The sequence below is a fragment of the Tachyglossus aculeatus genome, assembly GCF_015852505.1.
Source record: "Tachyglossus aculeatus isolate mTacAcu1 chromosome 12 unlocalized genomic scaffold, mTacAcu1.pri SUPER_6_unloc_3, whole genome shotgun sequence".
NCBI lineage: Eukaryota > Metazoa > Chordata > Mammalia > Monotremata > Tachyglossidae > Tachyglossus > Tachyglossus aculeatus.
Window position 1 is genome coordinate 5,390,730 of NW_024044830.1, and position 16,361 is coordinate 5,407,090.

Sequence of the window (16,361 nt, forward strand, 5' to 3'; positions counted from 1 at the left end):
AACCGAGGCTCAGAGAAGCGAAGTGACTTGCCCAAGGTCACACAGCAGAGAAATGACAGCGCCAGATTTAGAAACCGGATCCTGTGACACAGTTTCCTGTGGGCACCACTCTGTTTTATTGTGAGCCCACTGTTCGGTAGGGACTGTCTCTATATGTTGCCAACTTGTACTTCCCAAGCGCTTAGTACAGTGCTCTGCACACAGTAAGTGCTCAATAAATACGATTGATTGATTGATTGATTGTATTCTCCCTAGCATTTACTACAGTGCTCCGAATAAAAAGCAGGGATCAATAAATGCAATTGATTGATTGATTCAGCTATCTCACCTTGCCCACATACTTTCTCTGGCTCGGAACTCCTTCCCCCTTCATATTAGACAGACCACCACCCTCCCCATCTTCAAAGCCTTATTAAAATCACATCATTTTAGTAAAGCCCTCATTTCTCCTACACAACACGCCCCTTGTATCACCTATGCATTTTGATCTGTACCCACTAAGCACTTGATTTTCACCCCACAGCAATTTATACATACTCTCACACTCCATAATTTACTTTAATGTCTGTCTCCCCCTGTAGATTGTAAACCCCTTGTCGCAGGCACCGTATAATAATGATGGTATTCGTTAAGCACTTACTATGTTCAAAGCATTGTTCTAAGCGCTGGGAATGTTTGTCTTTCATCGTTTCTGGTACACTGTTTATCGTTCGGTACTTTCGCAAGTGCTCAGAAGAATGCAGCCTGGGCCTAGGAGTCAGATGACCTGGGTTCTAATCCCAGTTTTCTGTTTTATGACCTTGATTTGTTTGTTTTATGGTATTTGCTGAGCGCTTACTATGTGTCAGACACTGTACTAAGCACTGGAGTAGATCCAAGGAAATCAGATCAGACACAGTCCATGTCCCAAATGGGTCTCACAATCTTAATCACCATTGCCCAAGGTCACACGGCAGACAGGTGGCAGGGCCGGGTTTAGAACCCAGGTCCTTCTGACTCCCAGGCCTAGACTCGGTCCACTAAGCAACCTGGCTTCATGCTTGCTGCTTGGTAAAGACACTTCTCTGTGCCTCAGTTACCTCATCTACCTAATGGAGATGCAATACCTGTTCTCTCTCCTACTTAGAATGAGAACTCCATCTGAGATCTGATTGTCTTGTATATTATTATTATTGTTATAACAGAACCAAGACAACTTCTCTAAACCCTGACTTACCGAACCCTGCTTACTACATCTGCTTCCAGTCTATTTCAAAGTCTACCACGCCCACAAAACCCTTCATCCAACTTGAATATTTGGGCAGTTGGGCAGGGGGTGGCATGTAAGGGGAACGAAATCACATTTTTTACCCTGGCTCTAGAATATCAGAGGCTGCTCCTGCCAAACACATCCTTTCCCACACCAACAGAGCTGCTGCTGGGGAAGACTAACCAATCAATCAATCAATAGTATTTATTGAATGCTTATTGTGTGCAGAACATTGTACCAAGTGCATTGGAGAGTACAAAACATCAGAGCTGGTACGCAAATTCCCTGTCCACAAGGAGATTACAGACTAGAGAGGGAAATCAGACACTAATCCATCTATTAATGCCATTATTGATCACTTACTATATGCAAAGAACTGTTTTAAGGTCTCAAAGTTGGTGGACATGCTCCCTGCCCACAATGAGCTTTCAGTCTAGAGGGGGAGACAGACATGAATATAAATAAATATTGAAGGAGAGTCCTGACCAAAGCAGCCCGGCAAAAGAGTGGGATCTATGCCGACAAGGATGGGGAAAAGTTCGCTTGACATAAGTTTTCTTTTCCAAAGCTTTCCTGCCCAAGACGCCTGCTCATAGCGGCCTTCATGTTCCAGTTTCTCAGGCTGTAGATGAAGGGGTTTAGGGTCGGGGGAACCACAGCATAAGCCACGGACACCAGTAGGTCCAGTGCTGAGGGGGTGTCCGATATTGGCTTCAGGGAGACGAAGAATCCAGAAGAGGTGCACAGAGTGACGACGACGAGGTGAGGCAGGCAGGTGAAGTCTGTGACCCGGCCATCAGCAGCCACCATTCTCAGCATGGCCTGGGAGATGCGCACGAAGCCGAGGAAACTTAAGCAGGGGTCTATGGCGAAACCCACTTGTTCGGCGATATAGTTAGCGGAACAGGTGAGCCTCAACAACTGGGGGCCATCAAAGAAGAACTGCTGGACATCGATGGGGCCTCAGAAAGACAGGGAGAAGGTACTGGCAGTGTACAACTCGGTGATCAGACTGCCACTGAGCCAGGAGGCGACCAGCATGGAGGCACAAGCTCCGCGGTGCATGATGATGTCGTAGCACGTGGTCTGCAGATGGCCACATAGCGGTGGTGGGAAATGACGTGAGCAGGGGCATTTTCAATCCTGCCAAGAAAATCACAAGAAACACCTTAGGCCGGCAGGGAGATGAAGTTGACGTTTGTGAGGGAGTTGAGGGCGGATTTGGGGTAGGTGATGAAGATTTAGCAGATGTCGATGAGGTCCAGGTTCCAGAGGAAGAAGTACATGGGGGTGTGGAGACGCCGGTCGAGGGTGGTGACGGTGACGATGAGGAGATTCCCCCTCAGGTCCGCCAGGTAGACCAGGAGGAACTGCGCTGCGTGGACCAGATGAAACGTCCAGACCTCTGAGAACCCAGGAGCAGGAATCTGGCCACTGTGGTGACATTGACCATTGGCTGGAAAATTCCATAAGCTGCCCTGGGGAAATAAGGAGTCATCAGGAAAGGAACAGGCTGAATTCAAGTGTGTCAGCTAGTGCTGTTGGGAAGTTTCTGGATCAGCAGAGTGGCCTGGGTGAAAGAGCATGGCTAGGAAGTCAGACGACCTGGGTTCTAGTCCCAGCTCCACCACATGTCTGCTGTGTGACCCTGGGCAAGTAACTTTATTTCTCTGGGGCTCAGTTACCTCATCTGTGAAATAGGAGTTAAGACTCTGAGCCCTATGTGGGACAGGGACTGTGTTCAGCCCGATTAGCCTGATGGTGACGGTGGTATTTCTTAGGCGCTTACTATGTGCCAAGCACTGTTCTAAGCTCTGGGGTGGATACAAAGTAATCAGGTTGTCCCACGTGGGGCTAACCGTCTTAATCCCCATTTTACAGATGTGGTAACTGAGGAACAGAGAAGTGAAATGACTTGCCCAAAATCACACAACTAATAAGTGGCAGCGCTGGGATTAGAAACCACTACCTCTGACTCCCAAGCCTGGGCTCTTTCCACTAAATCGTGCTGCTTCTCTGTATCTACTCTGCCTGCATCTACCCCAGTGATCAGTATGGTGGCTAGTACATCGTAAGTACTTAACAAATGCCAGTATTAATATTATGGAGAAGACCCATCAATCAATCAATTATATATACTGGGCTCTTACTGTATGCAGAGTATTGTACTAGGTGCTTGGGAAAATACAAAATAACAGAGTGGGTAGACACGTTGGTAGACATCGAACAAATCCTGGATAGTTAGGCCAGAATCCATAAGCATAGCCCCTGATCCCTCCCCACCCAAGGGGGCTTACAGCGCACAATAGTAAAGGGTTCACCCCTGAGCCAGAGAAGATGCTGGCCCATCGCTTGAGGGATAGTGTCACGGCCGTACAAACCTGGAGCACCTTAGCTAATATAGTCAACAGCGAGTGGACTCTGTGCCAGTCCGTTGAGATGCCAGTTGCCCGACGTTTAGCAGCTGTGGGTGGGAAAGGCTCGGGGCCAAGGACGACAACATGGGCCGCTATTAGGAAGGATACCTACTGATAATCGTGGCCCGCTGGTACTGGGAGACTGATCTCAGGACAAGTGGCCATATGACGGGAGCTAAAAGAGCAGGGTTTTCCTATGGAAGATCTGAATGGGTTACCCATTACCTAAGCCTGTTGACCCAGGGAGGGCAGACCAACTGCTCCACTCGCTACTGAGCGGGGAGGCTAGAAGGGGGATCCAGAAGCCCGGCCAACAGACGGTGGCCACGGCCCTCTCACAGTCTGGGTGTTCCCCCCATAGGACCGTACAATTAATGACCACCAAGTAGGATCCTTCCTGTTAGATACTGGGGTTCTTCTGGGATTTTAACCGACCCTTGCCTCATATCCTACCTCTGACCTGGAGCGCCCTCCGTCCTTAAATCCGCCAATCACTTCCCTTCGCTTCAAAGCCTTACTGAAGGCACATCTCCTCGAAGAGGCCGTCCCAGAATAAGCCCCACATTTCCTCATCTCCCACTCCCTTTTGCATCTCCCTGACTTGCTCCCTTTGCTTCCCCCCTCACAGCCCCATGACACTTATGTATATATTTGTAACTTTAGTTATATTGATGCCTGTTTATTTGTATTAATGTCTGTCTCTCTCACTCTGGACTGTGAGCTCATTGTGGGCCGGGATTGTCACTATTTACTGCTGTATTGTAGTTTCCCAAGTGCTTAGTACAGTGCTCTGCACACAGTAAGTGATTAAGAAATACGATTGAATGAATGAATGAATGTTTAAACCTGCACTAACCAAGTTATCAGGTTTATGTTGCAGGCACTAAACCAGCCTCACATGAGAGATCAGTATTTGAAACTGTTGTTACGTGATATTTAACGTCTCCGATGAAGAAAAGTTCCTGATGATGATCTGAGAACATCTCCATTCTTTTCTAAACTACCGAAAAGATTATGTGAATGTCTTGAGATTGTGCGTACCCTCGCGTTTGTATAAGAGTGTGAATGTTTAGAGCGTTCTGCTTTAAGAGTTGAAAAGATTGCATGAATACTTTAGGATTAAGGCTTGCTTGTGTTGAATATAAGATGTTTTGGGAACACCAAGAGGTTGAAGTAATAGTAATAATTATAATTATAATGATGGTATTTATTAAGCGCTTACTATGTACCAGACACTGTACTTAGCGCTGGGGTAGTTGTTAGATAATCAGATTGGACACAGTCACAATCTTAATCCTCATTTTACAGAAAAGGTAACTGAGGCACAGAAAAGGTAAGTGACTTTTTGAAGGTCACGCTGCCAACAAGTGGCAGAGACAGGATTAGAACCCATGACCTTCTGACTCCCAGGTCTGTGCTCTATCCACTACAACATGCTGCTTCTACATGGAGATTTGAGGTGATGCCTATCGAAAGATTATGTATATGGATGTGGTTGGAGGAATGATGAGAAAAGGTTGTGCAGAAGGAAACAAGTGAAATACCTGAAGGTTTATAGCTAAGGAGGTAATGTGGGAGTGAATATAGATCAATCAATCAATCAATCGTATTTATTGAGCACTCACTGTGTGCAGAGCACTGTACTAAGCGCTTGGGAAGTACAAGTTGGCAACATATAGAGACGGTCCCTACCCAACAGTGGGCTCACAGTCTATGTCTCAGAAAAGAATTAGAATGTTGAAGGAAGATTTAGGCATTTCTCCTAAGAGGTGGAAATTGACACTTCATTTGACGGGGAAGGGGGATTGGCTGTACCCTGTGCCTGTGAAAGTGTGTGTAGAATGAGTTATGTTAGAATGAAAAGGCCAGTGTACTTTCCAAGAGCTTAGTACAGTGCTCTGCACAAAGTAAATACGATTGAATGAATGAATGAAAATGTGTATTATGCATCGAGAAAAGAAATTCCTAACTGAATTTGGGTATCTCCACAGGTTGAGAGTCGTCTTACTGGTCTGGTGTTTTTAATCCTTTTCCCTTCCCTCAGATTCTTGAAGTGACCCAATTAGTTGCAGGAAATCTAGCGGGCTGGAGCTATCAGTTTGGAAGCTCCAAAAGGAATTTGTTTGAGAAAAGGCACCTCCCTCAAGCAGAGTTGCCTCCCTCAAGTAAGTGGTTGCCTGACTCAGTCAAAACGCACCTCCCTCAGTCGAATAGTTAAGTGTGAAACTGCAGAGGAGGTAAATGGGAATTTGCAATTGCTTTCTATTCTGAAAATCTACTGCATTAGATTTTGCTTACATTGATAAAAAGAGGTAAATAGGCAAGTCAAATACAAACTATAAAATAAGCTGTAAGGCCTGGTGGAAAGAGCCAGGTCCAGTCAGAGGACCTGGGCTCTAACTCCACCTCCACCACTTCTCTGCTGTGTGAAGTCACTTGACTTCTCTGTGCCTCAGTTACTGCAACTCTAAAATGGGGATTAAGACCGCGAGCCACGTGTGGGACATAGCCTGTGCCCAACCCGATTTGTTTGTATCCACCCCAGTGTTTAGTACAGTTCGAGGTAATCATCAGAAATCATTATTACGTTCTCTGCTCACAATGAGCTTACAGTCCAGAAAGCGAGATAGAAATTAATATAAATATATAAATTACAGATATGGATATAACTGCTGTGAGGCTGAGGTTGAGGTGAATAAAGGGTTCAAATCCAAGTGTCAGGGCGATGCAGAAGAGAAACGGAGAAGAATAAAAGAGGGCTTTGTCGACGAAGGCCTATTAGAGGTGATAATAATAATTATTATACTATTTATTAAGCACTTACTATGTGCCAGGCACTATACTAAGCTTTGGGGTGGATGCAAGTAAATCGGGCTGGACACAGCCCCTGTCCCATGAGGGTCCCACAGTCTCAATCCCCATTTTACAGATGAGGTAAAGGAGGCACAGAGAAGTGAAGTGACATGCCCAAGGTCACAGCAGATAAGTGGTGGAGTCTGGATTAGAACTCATGACCTTCTGACTTCCAGGCTTGTGCTCTATCCACTGCACCATCTAATTTTAATAAGGCTTTTAAGGTGGGGACACTGGTGATCTGTCCGATATGAAGAGGGAAAGTACTCCTAGACAGAGATACGATGTGGGCAAGGGGTTGATGGCAAGATAGATGAGATCAAGGTACAGTGAGTAGGTTGGCTCTAGAGGAGCAAAGTGTGTGGGCTGGGTTGTAGTAGATCAGTGAGGTGAGGTATGAAGGGACAAGGTGATTGAGTGCTTTCTAGCCATATGGTAAGGAGTTGCTCTTTGATGCGGAGGTGGATGGGCAATCACCTGGGGTTCTTGAGGAGTGGGAAGAAATGGACTGAAAGAATGAAGTTTGGACTGGAGTGGGGAGAGACAAAAGACTGTGGGGTCAGTGAAGGACTGATGCAGTAGTTAAGGCAATGGCTGATTGCAGAAAACTTTTTGTCATCATGGGGGTGACAGGAGGGAGATGGGCATGCCAGCGTAGCCACAACAGCAAATACGAAACCAGGAACAAGCCTGGGATATTTCCATTCTAGTCAGCCAACCCGGAGCCATTTGCACTCTACCGATATGCTTAGAGCTATACCATTGAGAGATACTCTCTTGCTAGGGTTATCAAGAATGGGAAGGTCTAAGACGAAGCAACAGATAAAGTTGATTCCCCTGTGCTGGGCGGCAGTAGCATGGGAAAGAGTCAAAGAGACTATTTTACGTTGTGGAAGAAGACAACGGTAAACCATTTCAGACTGAATTTTTTACTGTATGGAAGAAGGCAATGGTAAACCATTTCCATAATTTTACTAAGAAAACCCGATGGATATACATACCAGAATGACTACAGAAGTAGTGAAGGTAGGATGTTCTGGAGAAAAAACATTCATTGAGTCGCTATGAATCGGGAACGACTCGATGGCATTTGATGATGATGATGATGAGCATCTCTGTCCTCTGTCCTTTTTCCTCTGAGGATTGTGTTGATGGTAAAGAGGCCTGAGCCCTGGGCTGGAGTCAGTCAAAGTGAAATCAGCCAGCTCTGGAAGGAAGTAGGTGAGAGTGAATGCTGTCTCTTTGGCAAGATGGAGGTCACACAGCCGAGCAGGCTGCCCTCACCATCTATCGAAACAGCAAGAGAAGCCACGTGGGCTAGTAGAAAGAGCCAGGTCCAGGGAGTCAGAGGGCCTGGGTTCTGATCCCGGCTTTGCCACTTTTTTTAAATGGTATTTGTTAAGCAATTAGGATGTGTGAAGGGAGGAAGAGAGCTAGCTCGGCGGATGTGCAGAGGGAGGGCATTCCAGGCCAGGGGGAGGACGTGGGCCGGGGGTCGACGGCGGGACAGGTGAGAAAGAGGCACAGTGAGGAGGTTAGCGGCAGAGGAGTGGAGGGTGCAGGCTGGGCTGTAGAAGGAGAGAAGGGAGGTGAGGTAGGATGGGGCGAGGTGATGGAGAGCCTTGAAGCCGAGAGTGGGGAGTTTTTGCTTAATTCGTAGGTTGACAGGAAACAACCGGAGATTTTGGAGGAGGGGAGTGAGATGCCCAGAGCGTTTCTGTACAAAGATGAATATCTTCGTAATAAGAAAAAGCAGCAGAGTGAAGTATACACTGAAGTGGGGAGAGACAAGAGGATGGGAGATCAGAGAGGAGGCTGATTCAGTGATCCAGTCGGGATAGGATGAGAGATTGAACCAGCAAGGTAGCGGTTTGGATGGAGAGGAAAGGGCAGATCTTAGCGGTATTGTGGAGGTGAGACCGAGGGCAGTTTCGGTGGAGCGAAGGGTAATATATAGGATTGGAAAATTCACCGGAAACCTCTTTTCCGAATAGGCGTCTGTCCCGCCGTCGACCCATGACCCACGTCCTACCTCTGGCCTGGAATGCCGTCCCTCCTCACATCCGCCAAACTAGCTCTCTTCCCTCCTTCAAAATCCGACTGAAAGCTCACCTCCTCCAGGAGGCCTTCCCAGACTGAGCCCCCTTTTTCTCTGCTCCTCTTCCCCTCCCCATCGTCCCTACTCCCTCCCTCTGCTCTACCCCCTTCACAAGAATGGGGAGAACGGGATTCGATTCACCGATGGGGAGAAGAGGATTTTTTTTTCAAAAGGGCACTTCGGTTTTTGTTGGCTAGAATTCTGCTTCCATTTCCTAAATTTCTAGAAAGGTAAACGCAATTGGGAAATTCCCAGAGGCAGTGTGGCACGTGTTTTAATCAATGCCAGTACTAGAGAATTTATCCAGGACAACATCAGAGGACACATGAAATTCTCTTTCTGAAAAACAAAGGCCTTCCCAGACTGAGCCCCCCTTTTCCCCTCCTCCTTCCCCTTACCCCTTCGTCCCATCTACCCCGTCTAACCCGACCATCTAAGCGCATGGGGGCGCCTAACACCATCTTCAGCACTTATACCCTTGTGATGTATTCCCATCACCAGCACCTGCGTGTATATCTTTATTCAACTGTTGGCAAATATATCTCCTTCTGTCTTCCCCATTTGAGTGGAGGTTTAGGGAACTGAAACGCGTCTCAGTGTCATACTTTTACCCAGTTCTTAGTAAGGAGCATTATTTTCAATGAAACCCAATAGAAATCATTACGAAAACAACTACTACTACTACGGCCTCTACCACTAATTACAACTTGTAGTGGTAATGCCACGGCCTCGACCCGCTCTTCCGTGTTCTGCTTCTTAGTACACGTTCCTAGAATGAAATCACATCCCTCTGAGTGAGCGGGTCATTTTCCCAGGATGTCTATCTCATTGGGAACAGTTCCCGCTTCACAACCTTGTAGTGTAGCCTTGTTGTGGGTTGCTTGTGCGAAGCCCCCTCGTACCGGTTAGCCCTCCCCGTGTTCCCAGGATATAGCTATAAACAACTGATAGCGAGTGCATAGCCTGCGGCAGCTATATAAACCCCACCCCTGTTGTGGTGTGTTGTGCTCTTCGGGGCCCTGCCGCCACCCAGGGCCAGTTTGTGAGTATACGTTCCCATAATAAACCTCTATAAATCAACAAACTGGCGTGGTCTGCCTCTTCTTCGGAATTCCTGGGCCGTTAAGCAGGGACGGCATCCGGAGGTATTTGCCGGCACACTACTATTCTAATTTTTCATGCGACATTATCCCGAACGAATCCGATCTTCTTTCTTGTCATTCTTTTCCTGCCCTGAAATGCCTCAAGAAATGACTTGCGAGGAGTCACAGCAAAGATTTCCTCAAAAGACCCATAATTATTGCAATGCCGCGCTACTAATTAGACTGATTAGTGTGTAATTAACTCCCACTTGTGTATTATCTCAATATTAAACTCAGTGCACTGCACACAGTAAGGGCTTAATACGTACTATTACTACTATCACTACAACATAACCTTCTTACAGCTTCTTACATAACCTTGATTGCATGGAGTGTGAGTCCTGTTGTGCTAAACCAGTGGCCTGAATTTGAATCTAACTGGGTTCTGATTCGTTATTTTTTTTGGTCTTCCTTTCGTAATGCATTCATCCAATCGTATTTATTAAGCGCTTTCTGTGTGCAAAGCACTGCAGTAAGCGCTTGAGAGAGTACAATATCATCAATCGTATAACAATATAACAACATAACAATAAACAGACACATTCCTGACCACAACGAGCTCATACTCTAGAATAATTATTGTCTCACTCCTCCTTCTAGGAGCTTCGGTAATATGGACTATATCTTTCGGTATTTGCTTTTCAGGAGAGCCATCCTGATCAGCCTAGAGGGACCTCAGTGACCTTCTCCAGCCAATTCTGGTCTGGAGCCCTCAATTCCTCAGTTTTTATTCAAGGACCGTGGCTAGCTCACTCTGTCCTCCCGCAGGAGCTTCCTCACTCCTTTCCTCTTCCTTCTTCCAGCAGGACCTGAGCGGGGGAGGAGAGATTAAAGAAAATCAAGTCTTTGTTTGGTAAAGCAAATAAGCCTTCTTCCAAAGATGGAGATCTGGCTGTGTTCAGTCGAACAGAAGTTTCTCCAGCTCTGATGGGCAATGACTGTCCTTTCTTAGCGCTGTTTTGTCCGACTCACAATGGAGATAGAGGGGCCGCACGGACAGAAGAGGACTACATTTCATGATCTTGTGACTTCCATCGACATGGTGGACAGACTTTTGGGGAGGGAACATCCCAAAAATCTGAGTTCCACCGCAATTAGAACTCCGATAACTGGATTCAAAGCCCAAGGTTTTAACCATTACAACCTGAGATGACGGGGAAGAGACTCTTTGTCATCAACTCTACGTGTTTGACTTGGGACTTTTGTGCAGGAGTCCAGGGCAGAGGGAAATTAAGGCGTTTCGGGCTCAGAAACGCAGGTCACTACTGATTTTCTGATTCCTTTCCCGGTTTGAGACTTTTAGATTTTTTCACTCCCCATCTTCTCCTCATTCCCTTTTGACTTGGTTTCATTTATATCAGCCAAGAACTGGGTGGTCTAGCGAAAAGAGTAGGAAATGTGAAAAGAATGAAAGATGCAGCCTGGGAGTCATAGGACCTAATTTCTAATCCTAACTCGACCATGTGTCCGTTGTGTGACCTTGGGAAAATCACTCAACTTCTCTGTGCCTCAGTTACTACATAACTTTCCTCCCTCCTATTTAGTCTGTGAGCCCCATGAGGAACCTTATTATCATGTATCTCTCCCACCGCTTAGAACACCAATAGAACAACTAGAAGTTATGACGTCTGCCCTCAAGCAGCGTAAAAAATCTAGTGGGGGGACGAAGACACTAAAATAAAATATAGCTAGGAAGAAACAATTGAGTTTAAAGACAGATACACGGGGATACAGGGAGGGAGTACCCAAGCGTTAATCGGTGTCATGGATGTGCTGAAGTGATGACAGAGGTGGGCCTGGCCCGTGAGTGAGTAGTCCAGCATGGAGAATAGATTCTTGATAGCTAATAACCGATCAGGCAGGCAAGAGACTTCTTAGTCAGACTGATTTATAAATTAGGAAATTGTCCACGTTTGTTGGGCATCTTTAACAGGTACACACTCAGTAAAGGTTGAGTCACTAAGCAGACAAGCTCATTAAGTAGATTCACTCATTAGTTAGACACAGTCCTTGTGGAGATATACGTATAAAGCACTAACAAGGACTAATAAGGAGACGAATTCATTGAAAGATCACTCATAACGGGAAACTTTATTCGTCAGGCATACTCGTTAGGCAAACCTCATTGGACAGATACTCCTTCTAGTTATCGCCCCATCTCCCTCCTACAATTCCTTTCCCAATTTCTTGAATGAGTCGTCTACACCCACTGCCTCGAATTCCTCAACGCCAACTCTTTCCTCGACCCCCTCCAATCTGGCTTCCGTCCCCTACACTCGACTGAAACTGCCCTCTCAATGGTCAACAATGACCTCCTTCTTGCTAAGTCCAATGGTCCTTACTCTATCCTGATCCTCCTCGACCTCTCAGCTGCCTTCGACACTGTGGATCACCCCCTTCTCCTCAGCACAATATCCAACCTTGGCTTCACAGACTCCGTCCTCTCCTGGTTCTCCTCTTATCTCTCCGGCCGTTTATTCTCAGTCTCCTTTGCGGGCTCCTCTTCCCCATCCCATCTCCTTACTGTAGGGGTTCCTCAAGGTTCAGTTCGTGGTCCCCTTCTGTTCTCGATCTACACTCACTCCCTTGGTGAACTCATTCGCTCCCACGGCTACAACTATCATTTCTACGCTGATGACACCCAAATGTACATCTCTGCCCCTGCTCTCTCTTCCTCCCTTCAGTCTCGTGTCTCCTTCTGCCTTCAGGACATCTCCATCTGGTTGTCTTCCCGCCATCTAAAACGCAATATGTCCAAGACTGAACTCCATATCTTTCCTCCCAAACCCTGCCCTCTCCCTGACTTACCCGTCACTGTAGACGGCACTACCTTCCTTTCTGTCTCACAAGCCCTTAACCTTGGTGTCATCCTTGATTGTGCTCTATCGTTCACCCCTCACATCCAATCCGTCACCAAAACTTGCCGGTCTCACCTCTGCAAAATCGCCAAGATACGCCCTTTCCTCTCCATCCAAACCGCTATCTTCCTTGTTCAATCTCTCATCCTATCCTGACTGGATTACTGCATCAGCCTCCTCTCTGATCTCCCATCCTCTTGTCTCTCCCCACATCAGTCTAAAATTCACGCTGCTGCCCGGATCATCTCTGTGCAGAAACGCTCTGGGCATGTTACTCCCCTCCTCAAAAATCTCCAATGGCTGCCAGTCAACCTACGCATCAAGCAAAATCTCCTCATTCTTGGCTTCAAGGCTCTCCATTACCTCGCCCCATCCTATCTCACCTCCCTTTTCTCCTTCTACAGCCCAGCCCGCACCCTCAGCTCCTATGCCGCTAACCTCTTCACTGTACCTCGTTCTCGCCTGTCCCGTCGTCGACCCCTGGCCTGGAATGCCCTCCCTCCACACATCCACCAAGTTATCTCTCTTTTTCCCTTCAAAGCCCTACTGAGAGCTCACCTCCTCCAGTAGGCCTTCCCAGACTAAGCCCCCTTTTTCCTCTCCTCCTCCCCATCCCCCCAGCCCTATCTCCTTCCCCTCCCAGCACCTGTAGATATGTTTGTACAGATTTATTACTCTATTTATTTTACTGGTACATATTTACTATTCTATTTATTTTGTTAATGATGTGCATCTAGCTTTATTTCTATTTATTCTGATAACTTGACACCTGTCCACATGTTTTGTTTTGTTGTCTGTCTCCCCCTTATAGACTGTAAGCTCGTTGATGGGTAGGGACTGTCTCTATATGCTGCCAACTTGTACTTCCCAAGCCCTTAGTACAGTGCTCTGCACACAGTAAGTGCTCAATAAATACGATTGAATGAATGAATCAATCAATCAATTTACATTAATGTACGTCTCTCCCTCTAGACTGTAAGCTCATTGTGGGCAGGGAATGTGTCTGTAATATTGTTATATTGTACTCTTCCAAGTGCTTAGTACAGTGCTCTGAACACAGTGAGTGCTTCATAAATATGACTGACATACTGACCCCTTTGGTGTCCTTCTCTTTATATCCATGACAAATGCACCTGAATGGTGTTGTTTTCTCCACATTGACGACAAATCCAACCCAGTTATGTCATGCTCTGCACATAGTAAGTTCTCAATAAATCCTATTAGCACACTCCCACACTCCACATGTACTAAATGTTTGGGAAGAGTACAATACAGTAAGTGAACACATCCCTGCCCTCAAGGATTTTATAATCTAGGGACATCATAAATAGCTTTTGTTGGGCACTTGCTAAATACAGAGCACTGTACTATGAGATTTGGAGAGTACAGTTAAGGATTCACAGGTTAATGGAATGTCATGATAAAAAGTTAGAGAGTAGTACAGATATCACCCCTTGTCAAATGTGGAATTTTAAAGTCTGTCTCCCCCTAAAGACTGCAAGCTTCTTATGGGTAGAGAGCACATTTAACAACTCTGTTGTACTTTCCCAGATGCTTAGTATAGTGCTATGAATGCGGTAACTGCTATGTCAAAACCACTGATGGATTGATTGGCTTAGAAAGGTGAAGGTAGGAGCAGGGATGTGGTTGACAGATCTGAGTGAGGAGGGAGGTGTTTGAAATAGGGACGTCAAGACCACATGGCTTCACCACCGAATTTAGGGTCATGAGATTTTGGATCCTAGGGTAAAGAGAACAAAATGTGGATTTAACTCCCAGCTCCAGCGCTTGCCTGCTCGATGACATTCAGCGAGTCATTGAACTTCTCTGTGCCTCAGTCTTCATGTCGGTAAATGGGAGTAAAAGGTAAATTCTCCCTCCCGCTTAGACTGCGAGCTCCATGTGGGACAGGGATTGTGATGGATCTGTTTGTCTTGGATTTACAGCAACATTTAGAGCAGTTCATGCCACATAATAAGCACTTAATACTTTTAATAATGATGAGGATAATAATAATAGTTCTTCTTCTTATTCGTATTATTATCGGAGGTTTTTATGATGAAGCTGGAATTTAACTGTGGCATTTTCAACAGACCTGCCTAGTAGAAATTAAGGGCTGAATCCTGTTAATGCTTAACTATACTGTCCAAGTCTCATAGCACAGTGCTCCGCTTATAGTAAGTGCCGAACAAAAGCTATTTATGATGTCCCTAGATTATAAAATCCTTGAGGGCAGGGATGTGTTCACTTACTGTGTTTACTCTCCCAAACACTTGGTACAGTATTCTTCGCGCTGCTGCTCATTAAATACCATTGGTGGTTGAGTTGGAGTTTTAGAATAGACTGGGGGGTGACCAAGAAGAGAATCCTACAATGTGAAGAGCACAAGAAGAGGGAGAGACGAAGGGAGAGAGGGAGGAACAGAGAGGTCTACGCAAGAGACGTCTGTCGGGAAAGAGGGCTGGGGTGTCACTCATTCATTCCTTCAATCGTATTTGTTAAGCACTTACTGTGTGCAGAGCACTGTACGAAGCGCTTGGAAAGTAAAATTCAGCAATAAAGAGGCATAAAGTGTCAGGCATACAAATCAATCAGTCAATCAACCATACTTATTGAGCGTTTATTGTGTGCAGAGCACTGAACTAAGATGTTGGAAAAGCAGAATGCAACAATTTCTAGACAATCTCAATCCTGAAGGAATTTTTTATGACATTTATTAAGCACTAACTATGTGCAAAACACTGTTCTAAGGGCGGGGGAGGTTACAAGGTGATCAGGGTGTCCCACGTGGGGTTCACAGTCTTCATCCCCATTTTACAGATGAGGGAACTGAGGCTCAGAGAAGTTAAGTGACTTGCCCAAAGTCACACAGCTGACAGGTGGCAGAGACGGGATTTGAACCCATGACCTCTGATTCCAAAGCCCGTGCTCTTTCCACTAAGCCATGCTGCTTCTCTAGTTTACACACTAGCAGGGGATAGACATTAAAATCAATTACAGGTAAGGGATATGGCAGTGTATAAGGATTTGTTCATAAGTGAGAAGCAACATGGTTTAGTGGAAAGAGTATGGGCTTCAGAGACAGAGGCCCTGGGTTCCAATCCTGGCTCTGCCAAATGTCTTTTGTGCAGCCTTGGGTAAATCACTATTAAAATGGGGATTAAATCCTACTCCCTCTTACTTAGCCTTCTAGACTGTGAGCCCGCTGTTGGGTAGGGACCGTCTCTATATGTTGCCAACTTCTACTTCCCAAGCGCTTACTACAGTGCTCTGCACACAGTAAGCGCTCAATAAATACGATTGAATGAATGAATGAATGAATGAATGACTGTGAGTCCCATGTGAGACACACAGACTCCGTCCTCTCCTGGTTCTCCTCTTATCTCTCCGGTCGTTCTTTCTCAGTCTCTTTTGCCGGCTCCTCCTCCCCCTCCCATCCTCTTACTGTGGGGGTTCCCCAAGGTTCAGTGCTTGGTCTCCTTCTGTTCTCAATATACACTCACTCCCTTGGTGACCTCATTCGCTCCTACGGCTTCAACTATCATCTCTACGCTGATGACACCCAGATCTACATCTCTGCCCCTGCTCTCTCCCCCTCCCTCCAGGCTCGTATCTCCTCCTGCCTTCAGGACATCTCCATCTGGATGTCCGCCCGCCACCTAAAGCTCAACATGTCGAAGACTGAGCTCCTTGTCTTCCCTCCCAAACCTTGTCCTCTCCCTGACTTTCCCATCTCTGTTGACG